The 12,402-nt window shown below is 37.3% G+C and overlaps 1 protein-coding gene across 9 annotated transcripts in view; it reads right to left on the bottom strand.

The window, feature by feature from the left end:
- Window positions 1-12,402, bottom strand: part of SHANK2 (SH3 and multiple ankyrin repeat domains 2) — a 354,838-nt gene that overhangs the window by 223,097 nt on the left and 119,339 nt on the right. The window lies entirely within an intron of this gene.

A 12,402-nucleotide genomic window follows, 5' to 3' on the forward strand; every position in this document is an offset into this window, starting at 1 on the left:
CAGCTAATGAAATAGTCGTAACAGAAAACAAAAGCAAGGGCAATAAAGATCTAACACAAACCACAGGGCCCATCCTTTCAGTGTTATTGGTACAGTGCTACAGTCATACGAGAATTTGTACAAGCAGACACTACATTTTCCAGATCTCCTTCTCTCACTGTAATGGGTCAGTTCCAAGTGCAACTTCAAAGGCAAATTTCCTACTAAAAGGCACCCAGCTATCACTTGATGTGATAGCATTTCCTACCCATATAATAAGGTAATAAAGGATCTGACCCTGAAAACTCACGCTTGCCTCTGTCCCCATTCATGCAACTACACTCATTGATTTATTGCAGTGGCACCCGTGGGGCCACAGGATTTGATCCAAGCACACATATTTACATTTGAGAAGTTGCAGTCGTATAACTAACAAAAGGCAGCCAGGCATTATTCTGAGGACTTTACTGAGCTGTTGTAATTTTCACAAAATTGTATTTCAATTGGGAAAGAAACCCCACAAAATATCATCCTACATGTCTAAAGTGTCAGTAAGTGCCATTTATAAAGTGCCAGAAATGCCTATGCATTCAATACCCTTCAAAAACACAAAAAACCAGAATAAGAATGTCTGTCATACTGTGCAAGTAAATAAATTCACATAAATATGAATATACATAGGAATCAATCTGTCCTGCCTTGAAATACAGCCTTTAATTCAGAGAACACAACAAATTTAAGGTTTCAGAGCAAAACTGAAAGCATATTTATAACATAAAATAAAGATGGAACTGCAAGTAAAAGAAGGGTTTATATAATTTTTCACCAGAATCAGTTATGATTAACTGCAATTCTGAATTATTTTAAAATAACATCCTTCATATTTCTAATGAGCTGAAACTTTCTCTGGTAAATAGCTCAACAGCATCAAAACAATCAAACAAGAGAACAGGGTGTGTAGAGGGAAAGGGCTTTAAATTTATTTCCATAATATTTCATTTGAAATGAGGCTGAAATAAGGGAAGTACTCTCTAAAAGCTATTAAAGGGGATAAAGCATAGAAGTCCAATATTCATGCTAGAAACCATCAGAAACCCTGTGTAATTTTCAGAATATTCGTGTTTCGTATTTCCTATGTTGTTAATGCTTCAAAGCAGCAGAGTGTATAACTGAAAGCACCTTGGAGCTGCAAATGTTACAGTGAAAGCCCCAGTTAGTACCAACTTAAAGAAAACTCACAGCACTTATTTCCAAAATTGACATATACAGATCCTCTACATTGATGTCTGTGACACAGACATGCCGTTTGAGCATTCCTGTATTTTTGACATTCGAAATACAACTCTAGAAACTGTTTCATTGAAGACACAGATCTTTCCCAGATACAATGAAGCAGAAGAGCTACTGTAATAATTTCAGAAAAGGAGAAGGCACACAAAACTGGGTATAGGGAATGTTTTGCATGTACAGGTTTGCTACCTGAAGATCTAACACTGTCACCTTAGGGTCATCAAAGTTTGTCTTGGACTTGAGTAAAAACTGGATTTGTTCCTTCAATTGTAATCTCTCATTAACTTACACAGGTAACACTCCAAGCAGACTGCCGAGCCTTCCAGCCACAGACTGATAAACCTAAATATTGCCAACATTTTGGGGATGTTTACTGTTAACTTTTGAGAGGCTGGTGGGATACCTTCTGGCAGCAGGGGGAGGAAGCACAAGGGGCATGGTGCTCAGGCACAGCGACAGGATGGACAGGGAACTGCTGAACACATTTATACAGACAGATTTTAGAAAACACAAAACTGGCACATTCATTCCTACTGAAAAACAGGACATACTGTGTATGTATACACACTCTCCGGGTACCAGATTAAATTAGTTCTTTTTCCCTTACATACCTTACAAGGATTTTACATGACCGTTTAGGAGTTAGCTTTTGCTTTGCTATTAACGTCCTATTCCTAAGGAGAGAACTACAAGCAAAATCAGCCTTTACTACAGAAAACAAACAGGAGAGGGGACAACTAATTACACCAATTGACGTGTGTCTAACACAAATTTTTATAGAAAGAGTTAAAAATAAACATTTCCGTGCTTAAAGTGATTAATATTCCACCCAACTGTTTCTTTTCCCCAGCAATCTGCGAACTCTAAGTGGGTGGATATTTTTTTAGCTGCTTCTTATAAGCATTATTTATATTACTTTTACAATAATAATAAAAAAAAACCAACAACTACAACACAAAATGATGAAATGCAAATGTTCACACTTTAACCCCTGCTGGACACTATTTTTTCCTTAATATTTCACCATGATCAGAACTGTTAAGTGTAACTGTTGCAAAACTTGTTTGGGAAAAACACTTGATATAAAATGAATGAAAATGTCTGAACTGATTTCATGCCCCTGAAGTTTAAAATTATCATCCCTAAAAGCATACCTGAAAGTACCATTTAATCCTTCCTCCTGCTCTCAGAATTCTATTCCTGGCACTACAGATATCTGAAGGGGCAATTCAGCACCATTCACTGACAAAATTAACCTAGGAAATTCCTTATGTGTCTTCAAATGCAGTTCTTAGGGAACAAAAACATTTTTATAACTACTTGATTCTTCAGAGAAAAAACTAAAATGAATAAAGTCACATCCAGCCTTAATAATCAGTCGCCTAAATGGACTGTTTAACATAAAATAATTTTGAAAAAGAAATTGCAGGAATTGATTAATTATAGAGTCGCTAAGCCGATCATATTAAATGTACACAAGAAAACACCAGTCTGAAACATCAAAGTGTTCTGCTTTCATTGCTTACCTTCTTTCTTTGTGAAGGCATTTAACAAAGACTTCATTTTCCCTTTTTACTTTAGCAGCAATCCCCTCATTATATAACCTTTGATGGGAAGAAAAAGGCAAAAAATAATAATAAAAAAAAATAAAATAAAGCTACCCAATTTCTGTGTTCAGGCTGCCTGCACCCTGACATAAGCAGCAGGTTTCTGGGCACCGTGTAATTGCAAGCATAGCTGGGCATGCAGTACCCAGCGTTCTGGTGACAAAGCCCACCCCACATTCTGTCTGTCAGCTGGGAGCCAACTGTGCATAGACTGGAGCTGCTCAAAAAAAAAAATAAAAAAATCTTGCTATCTTTCACAGCATTAGTCATGTGAACACCACCGCCACAGCCTTGCAGATGATACTCTTGCTTCCACAAGCACTGCATTTGTGCAGCAGTGAATGCTGGGCTGAGGGAGATGCCGGCAGCTGGAGCTCCGAGGGGGCCAAAAATTCATATTTGCCAAGGGCAGGGGGGAGCAAGGTGTGAAAAGGTACTTTGCAACAGCACTCCACAGCCTTCAACCGGGAAAAGGAAAACCTTGACAGAGATGAGAGCTGCTTTAGAAGCGCATTTGGCTTTTAAACTTCCACAGCTGACTCTCAGTGCACAGAGGCTTTTTTCTGTTTATTGGCTTTTTTCCTATTTATTTTCTTGGCTTTTTTTTTTTTTTTTTTTTTTTTGCTATTTATTCTCTTGCTTACTGTGATGCTCCAAAAAAAACTATTTGAGGAAAAGTACAAATAACACCAAGCTTCACATAACTACGTTAAGAATGAAGACAAAACTGCCAGTAAACAGAGTATCTAAACATGGCCTATATTCCAGTCTGAAATAGATGAGATACAAGTACAATTGTTTTTTAACTCCCCTTCCAATGCACTGGAATAAAGCAGAATTTTTTTTGCACAGGGCAAAAATAAAAAAAAAATTAACCAGGCCAATATGCCAAATTCAGTGTAGATGCCAGAAAATAAATGATGTAGTCACAGCAGCTTTTAAAGCACTAATTCTGAAAAATAATTCTATAGATAGCTATGCCAGCCAGTGCAAACATGCTCCCAGAGGATGAGCAAATAACTGAAATGGGCAAATAGGAAGCAGAGGGAGGTGCTAACGATCACAAAAATTTTAAGCCTAAATAGTTAAATTTAAAATATTAAGATTCCAAAGAATAAGAATTTCACTGTTTGGGTTTTTTTTTTTAAAAAGTAACCTACATTAAAAAATTACCTTCAAATAGTATAAACTACATAAGTTAATAAATATTTACTCCATTTCAGACATCTCTGCTGATCGTTAATGCACCTATTTTGAAAATTAGGTCTTTTTCTTACTGAGAAAACTGCTTCAAGACAGAAAATAAATTACTTCAATGGATTTAACCTCTGTATGCATGAAAAAATGATCTTATATTCAATATAACACTGAAAAAAATTAGTAAGCATAAATAAATTGAATAGTTTAAACTTAATTTAACATTCCAGTGTTTAAAAAGTTATTAATTTATAAAGAAGGGAATATTTCTCTAAATTAATACAACTTTACCTTTTAGTTCAATTTATTTTTAAAAGCAACTATTCTTAGGTAGAAACCCCACCAGAGGAAATGTCAGACACAGCACATATGTATCATTAAATGTCTTTATCTGACAGGAAGAATTCTCCTCTTAACTTTGAAAAGATGAAATGCTTTTTAAAGAATAACTTTGAACCATTATTCACAAACTTATAAATATGTACATTAATTAACGCCTCAGAAGAATCGTTTCCAGAACAAGAACTGCTACACTGGAACAACCATGCCACTAAGTTGAGCTATAAGCTTCTGTGTGTTACTCTTTCTAACCTCTTAATTCAATCCCTCTAATTATATTTGGAGCTATAATTATTGATAATTCCTGACATTTCCATAGAGCTTTCTAACTAAACTTAGTCAATAGTATGGAAGGTTTGTGAATTCTGGATGAAAACCTCAGTATCTGGTAGCTGTTTTGCTTTGACAGCCAAACGGAGACAGACAGAAGCAAGATTTATGGTGGTGGTTCCTGAAATGCTTAGGAAAGAGACTGAAATCTTAATTTTTGATTACTGACAGGGCTGAGAGAGTCCTTTGGAAAAGTTAGGCAAATGCTTGCTCATGACCCTTACTTTTAGCAACCGCATAACAGAAGGGTTGTGCCACTGCACAGTGTCTCCTTAGCCTCAAGCACTGCCACTGCCATAATGCCCACAGGCACAGGCTTCCTAGGGAGTTCATCCTAATTTCACATAGCGTAGGGCAATATACTTTATTGACAATACAGAGCATAGATTGATCCCTGTATAATTCAAGAGGAGAATTACCTGTCATGCCCACAGGAAAAGAAGAAAATCACTGCCTCCCTATGCTCAGTTCTGTGCTTTAATAACCAGAACACCAGTCACAGAAAATTACATACAGGCTCTAAGCATTAACTACCTACAAAGGGATGGGATCTCAGCTTGCTTGTGTTTCTCTAAGCAGAACGTCCTGGGCATTTTACTGGTGTAGAAACCTGGGAGTGAAATCCTCAGACTGCATTTTCCTTTATGTGGGTGTCAGTATTTCAAAGTAATGATAGCCTAAGCACCTAAAACCAGCAGTTAGGCATGGAAATGGTTAACCCAATTCTACCCATTCACGTCTGTTCATATACAGTAAAATAAAAACAGACAAGGCAACTGTAGTCAATCAAAATCAATTCCAGGAGGTATTTTTATTAGATACTTGCCAGAGTTGTAGCATTTCATCATCTAGAGGTTTCTAATCAGTGTTATAAAAACATAAAAAAAAAAATATTAAAGCCACTTGAAAGTATTGAGTTTCACGGAAACTGGGAAATCTTTCCGATCTACATCATCAGACAGATCACCCGATGAGTGATCGTTTTCTTCCATTTAACTGTCTTTTCCCCAATGCAGGAAAAATAATTTATTTCTGCATGGCAGAGCCTACTGCAATAAACACTGTTGTACAATTGGAAAATATGACAATCAAGGATGTCAGTGAACTATTTGCAGCTGCAGCTTTTGATTTGTTCTAATTTTCACTAGTAGCTTATTAGAATCTGTTTAACTAAAGTCCTAAGATCTGTGGTGTTGGGAAGTTAAAAAAGAAAATATTCCAGCAGCTTCCACCTTTTCCTGAAAGATTTTCTGCCTCACAATGGTAGTCTGTATTATTAGCTCAGGACAAAAAACTAATAATTTGACTACGCCAGCACACAACAATAATGTAAGCCACAAGCCATTAGCAACCATAATCTAAAAACCCTGAAGAACCTTACAAACAGAGGTGAGGTAAGCCCTACTTTCCCTACTTCTTTGGCAGGTGCTCAGGAAAATGTATGTGAGCTCTGCATGGTGATGGCTCTAAGAAAAGGCCACCTTAAACAGAAATCAAAACATGGGCTCTTAAATTAATTAGGGTTACTATTTTTTTGTATATTTCTCACATTAGGCTCCCAAATTTTATAGACATTTCAGTCCATAGCTCCCCATCAGAAATCTAAGGAAAATCAGTGACTTACATAATCTTGAGGGTCTATTTTTAGGCACTTAAATGCCTTTAGAAAAAGCAAAAAATTACCTGACCAAATCCACACTCTTAATCGTCCCACCACCCCACCTCTAAGAGCAAGGCCTTCTCAGATAATGGTAGAACACAGTTACAATTGCCATGCTTTATTTTTTTCTTTCATTTTGTCCATTTCAGAGTTCTTGCCAGCAAAATCCCTTTAACTTGTATACACATCTAGTTTTTTTGTTAAAAATACAGTTCTTAGCATGTATAAATGCATTTCTCTCCACTGTAAAATAGGCTTCCATATGCTAAGCCACCAAATGGAGAGTTAGACAAGAAAAGACAGATTAAAATATAGACTGTAAAGTACAAAAAGACTCCTGAAAGGAAGAAAAAAAAAAGGACCAAACAAAAAAAAAGTCCAACAACTTAGCTCAGTACAGTGCTTCTGGACTATTTACTTATTCCAGAAAGCCAGAAGGTGATCAGGAACAGAGGCAGTGGTGACAGATCCAGAATGAATCTACCTCAGGGGAACAACTAAACCTACTTTATAAAGCAAAGGGTGGGTTGGTTGTTTTTTTCCTGAAAAAATCTGGGGAGTTTGCTCAGGAACCTGCAGTTAAAGCAGCACTGACAGAGAAGCATCTGAGCCCATTCAAATGACGATCAAAGAGCCCAGCCTTAGCTGACCTAACATCAGTATCTCCCTCATCACCATTAGCATCTCCTTACCATCCAGCTACTGGTAGTATCAATCAGCTCTTGTTAGCAGCTTTCGGGCAGTTGGTCCAAGTTTGAAGGGTAGAATGGGGGCAGAAGACTGTGTGTAGGAAAAGAGAGCAGAGGGATGGCTCAGGAACAGATGGCAAGAGTTATCAATTAGAAAGAAAAACAAAAAATAGCAGTGGAAGTTGCATAGCCATGTGCCAGACACCCCTTCCGTCACCTGGCATTTCTGTTACATTGCCTTCCCCAAACTTCGCTCTGTGTGACAAGGGCCAGTCTCTGCTCTCACGAGGAACCTAGCACATTCACAGAACTTGCTTAAGAAACAACTACAAGGAGTTGGACAGCTCTCAGATATCCAGCAAAAGCCACAGCTGTGTGGGTGGCTTAATAAGAGGCTCTTTTTTGTGTGGTAGAGTGAACTGGCCACTACTGGGCTCTCCAGTTCTGTGGAAAACACTTAACTCCTGTTACCAGAAGTATTTTTAAAACTAAGCAGGTGAGGTCTATGTGTTTATGGATACATTTCAAGGAACTTAAAAGTTGAAGAATATCCAGTTGCCACACATAAATGAGCTTAAAATGATGGGAAATGAAAATCAATCCCTTTCCGGCTATACACATAGGACTTTAAATAAGCCTTCACTAAGATTACAGCCGTAATGCAAGAATAACATTTAAAGAGCTGCATGTTTCTGCAGAAGGGAGACATGTTCACCTTAATGCTTTATTTTCAGATGCTTATGCAACAACAACAAGAAGAAGCAGAGAATCTTCTACTTAGATTACATTTAAAAATTGCTGAATTGCTTAAAATTTGTTACATGTCAGAACAGATGTCTGAAATGTCTTTGATAGGTTAGAAGATAATAGGTATAGAAATTATGATCCAAAAGAGCTTGAATATCACGTGGTTTCCCTTTTTCTAAAAAAAATTACCCAGGCTCAATATGGCAATGTATCTGAAGCTCTGACTGCAGTGATACAGATACACAGATTAGAATTTATCTGAGAACTGATAAAACCTCTGTCCCCAGAGAGGCTGCTTTGTAGCCTGCAATTGCATGAGAAATCTGGGTCAGGGGTGTGGATAGAAGCAGAACAATGGAAGGTGAAAAGGTGGGCAAATGAAACCCTCCCATTTCATGTGAAAGGCTAGAAGTGGGGAGGAAACAATGGCCAATAATGAGGGAGATGTCTTGCAGCAGCTTCAAGGGAGAGGAAAGCAAATGCAAGGAGAGAAAGCTACAATAGCTGAACAAGATTTTTAAAAATGATTGAAATCCATCAGCAATGTCAAAGAAAGCAGCCTATTTGACTAAAATATGTATGGCTCACTTTCATTCTAACAGGTATACTGCTGTAACAAAAAAGCCACTTATACAAATAAAAACCTGTATTTTATGTAGGTTTTTTTCTGCAGAGCATTTTCCCTCAGCCAGAGGTGGGGAATGGAAAGGCCAGATCTGACAAGGGTTTCTCAAGGTTTTATACTCCCAGAGCAGTCACAGCCCCTCATTTCCATTACGTATGTTTGGGCTGAAAGTAACATCCAACCTGACTGAATAATACAAATAACTACAATAAATATTTGTATCTAACTTCTATACATTTGTGCATCCAGATAACAAATAGTTTTCTCTGCTGGTTGTGAAGACAAGGAAAAAGAACACCTTTTTAGAAGTAGTTATTGTGAACCCTTTCAAAAAAGGCAATGGGTGATTTGCCGCAGAAAAAGTATGAAACTACTTGTTTTAACTGATTTCTTCAGATACCAACTGGACTGATTTCAAGGTCTGTTTTTGTAAGCAAGTAGAACTCATCCAGGACTGTTCACCTTTATTCAGCAGCAGACTATTAGTAACCAGCTACTTAGAAGTGTCTCTGAAGCAAAAGATTAGCAAATTCTACAGTACCTGGACAGAAAGATCTATTTAGCTCAGACTATCAGCTTGAACTGAAAGCATTCAAGCGTGAACCCCTGAAGCTGCATTATTTTACCTCCAACAGTAAGACAGAAAATACAAATCAAATATAATTATATCCCACTACAAATTCTTATGCTCCTTAAACAAGCTGGTGAAAGTATGGTGCAATTTTCTCCACTAATAATACACTGGGAAATCTAGTCCTGATGCAGCACCATTCAGAAGCATTGAATTACACAACAAATTAATTCCATCTTTGCATTATGCATACACTGAGTTGGGAAAAATATCATTTAACATCAGGGGGCTGTGCATATCCCAACCTACATAGTTTATGCTAAAAAAAAAAAAATAATAAAAAAGCGTCATTCAGAGAGAGGAGAAATTCATGGCTGGTAGCTCCTGCAAACAAAGATGCCCGATTCTTCTTTTAATGTCTGACGCTGATGGGCCTTGGACGCAGTATATGAATTTGTGGGTTGCAGTCTGATGTTGCAGAGGAGAACAAAGACAAATGAAACTATACAAGATGCTTGGAAAACAAATGTGCCAATATTGGACTGCATGCTGTTTCTGTGTTCTGGTGTTGTACAGAAAACAATCTAATTTTGCCTTTGTGTAACTTTCCTCCTACCAAAAGCTCTCAACGAATTCCTTAAATCATTATGTTGTTCCAGGCTTTATTCAGTGATTTGATTTCACTGCTTTAATCTAAGTGTGAACCTCTTTAGTAAATAGTGGGACAAAGCATCTGTGCTTCCAAAAGTGTTGGTGGATCATGTCAGTTTTATTTAGAATAACACCATTTTCATAACTGAAAAGTGTATATTGCTCTCAATGGGGGAAAAAAAAGAAAAAAGATTGGACTCTCGTGAAGTTACAAATATATAACTAGCTGAACTGGTCAAATGGTATGCCAGAGACACATGCATTATACTAGTACAATTTATACAGACAACTGTAATTACGGGGGGGGGGGGGGGGGGGGTGTGTGGTGCTTGGTTAATCTGTTTGTACTATTTTAGGTGTCAGTCAGTTGGATGCAATTCTACAGGCTTCTTATCTTTCAGCACTATTCCCCCAGCACATCAGACATGAAATGCATCCACTCTGCTCCAACAACATTTTACAGTACCTGTGCAGAAGTCTAAATGATAACAGAAGGTGCATAAGGATGGAGGAGTACACCTACTACAAATGGCAGCTTTATAGCCCACAACCAGGTCAAGTGTCTCTCAAACCTACAGTTACTCCTGATCTACTACAGAGCAAATGACAAAAGAAACCAAGCCATGACGTTAAAGTTGATGCACGGGTGTGAGTTAGCCCCAGGCAGGAAATACAAGAAAACAGCAAAGAAACAAATCCACAGTATCTACTTTTAGCTCCAGCTCCTCCCTTTTTATAAACTCATTAATCTTGGTGTCCTTCCCTGCCATTTTTCAATCTTGTTTTCCCTTCTTATGGCTACAGTTACCTTTCACTGCTTCCACCACCAGTTCTCTAAGGGTAATATTCCTGCCACCTAGAGCTAATGGGAAATAAATGGCACTTAAGAGTGCATCAAGAGAGATAATTTCTAGCAGATACCACATCATGGCAAAGTTACATAAAATTAGCAATGAAGAAAAAAGGATAGGGATAGAAGGTGGAGGGTTGGGGCAAGAAAACACTATACGAGGTAGCTCATCTAGAAAAGGAAGATTTATAGGAAGCTGCAACACAAAAATGCCTAACAATAATGGAAAAAAACACCCAATCTTCATATGCAGAAGTTTAATTATAAAGAGAGGAGGAAACAATCAAGCAGCTAATATGACATTATTACATCTTTTTAATACCTTATTACACTTTGAGGGTAATATTTTCATTGAGAAAAGATTAGAGTATTTTACTGAGAAGACAGAGTTGGGCTCGAACTGCCAGCAAAGGAACTACAGAACTGTGAAAGCTTTTCACTCTACTGGTTGGCTTCCCACAGGTGCATGCTACTTTATGAAGTATTTAATGACCAAAAACTTACATTACGCTTTCATTTTACAGCTGAGCAGCAAAAGGAGCCCATTTTTATTCTGTCAGAGGTATTATCAACAGAACCATAATGAAGTCCCAGGAGAACTAAATTGTTGACTCTGCAGCCTCCCTGAAGCCCATGAGTCGGCAAGTAGTGAAAGAATTTAAGGAGAGAATACTGTTGGGGGTTGTGATTGTAGAAGAAGCCACTAAGACCTCCATACGCCATAGAGGCATAATTGCAATGTCCATATTGCATAGTAATCTAGAAAGCAAAAAGCATTTATGTGATTGTAGATGTAGCTTCTCAAATGGGTAGTTAGTGAGAACCATCATTATGGCATCCCATGTTATCCTCTGCACACTCTTCCCTCTTACCTAGTATAAGCAGTCTTCGGGAATTCCTCATTTGCTTATTCTCATCATGTCAATTCCAAAATGGACCTAAGCACTATGAGCACCAATCAAGTCATACTTACACTTTTGAGATGATGCACATTTGGGTTCCCCCAGTAAAGAGTCTCTCACTGCAAATTTCCAGTTGTCTTTTATGCTACAGATAGTAGATATGCAATGCAACCATTCAACCCTCAAAATATCTTTGCTTCTAAATAGAGGAGAGCAAGCTCTATCTAAAGTCATGTTATTAAGTAGGATCTTTAAAAGATAAAACCCAATAATTTAAGCTGATAATTGTCTCACTATCCTTAGATCCATTTAGACATTTGGTGTTAAAAAGAAACTACAACATTGCTGACTTATTCATTAAAATAACAGCATTTTAAATTTTATTAGTAGCCCACATTTCTTCATCTCAAAAATAACTGTTAATGAATCATTCTGGTATAAGTAAGAAAGGATAAAAAAAGAATGTATCTGCTGTAACAGGGTTATCTTTGTACAAATATGTAGGTGTTGGAGCATTTGTAATGTTCTCAGTGGTTAATCCCATTGAGAAAGGAAAGCTTGCTCACTGAAGAGTTTTTGAGGTAAATTAATAAGGTAATATTAGCAATACTATGCCTACTTCTGCTCACAACATTATCATTTGTATTTTACAATGTTTAAAAAAGTTGAGTGACAACTTTTTTTTCTTTCCCCCAGTGTAGCTTTTTTCGGGATGTTTCCTGCAGGTAAAGTTTTAAGATGTTACACTGCTAGCTGAGTTTAGATTTTATGTAACAAGAATTCAAAAAAGGACTCTCTTGTTTATATAGGTTAGTAAGTCAGAGCAGGTAAATAAAATCAATTGAAAGAAAAAAGAAGGTGCAAGCTTAAAACTCATTATCAAAAAGTAATCTTACGTACATACTGTTTCAGAAATACTATCATTTATTCTTAGGTTTCTGGCAGCAGTGGCAGATACAGCCACA

Source organism: Falco rusticolus, chromosome 10, assembly GCF_015220075.1.
Source record: "Falco rusticolus isolate bFalRus1 chromosome 10, bFalRus1.pri, whole genome shotgun sequence".
NCBI classification, from domain to species: Eukaryota; Metazoa; Chordata; class Aves; order Falconiformes; family Falconidae; genus Falco; species Falco rusticolus.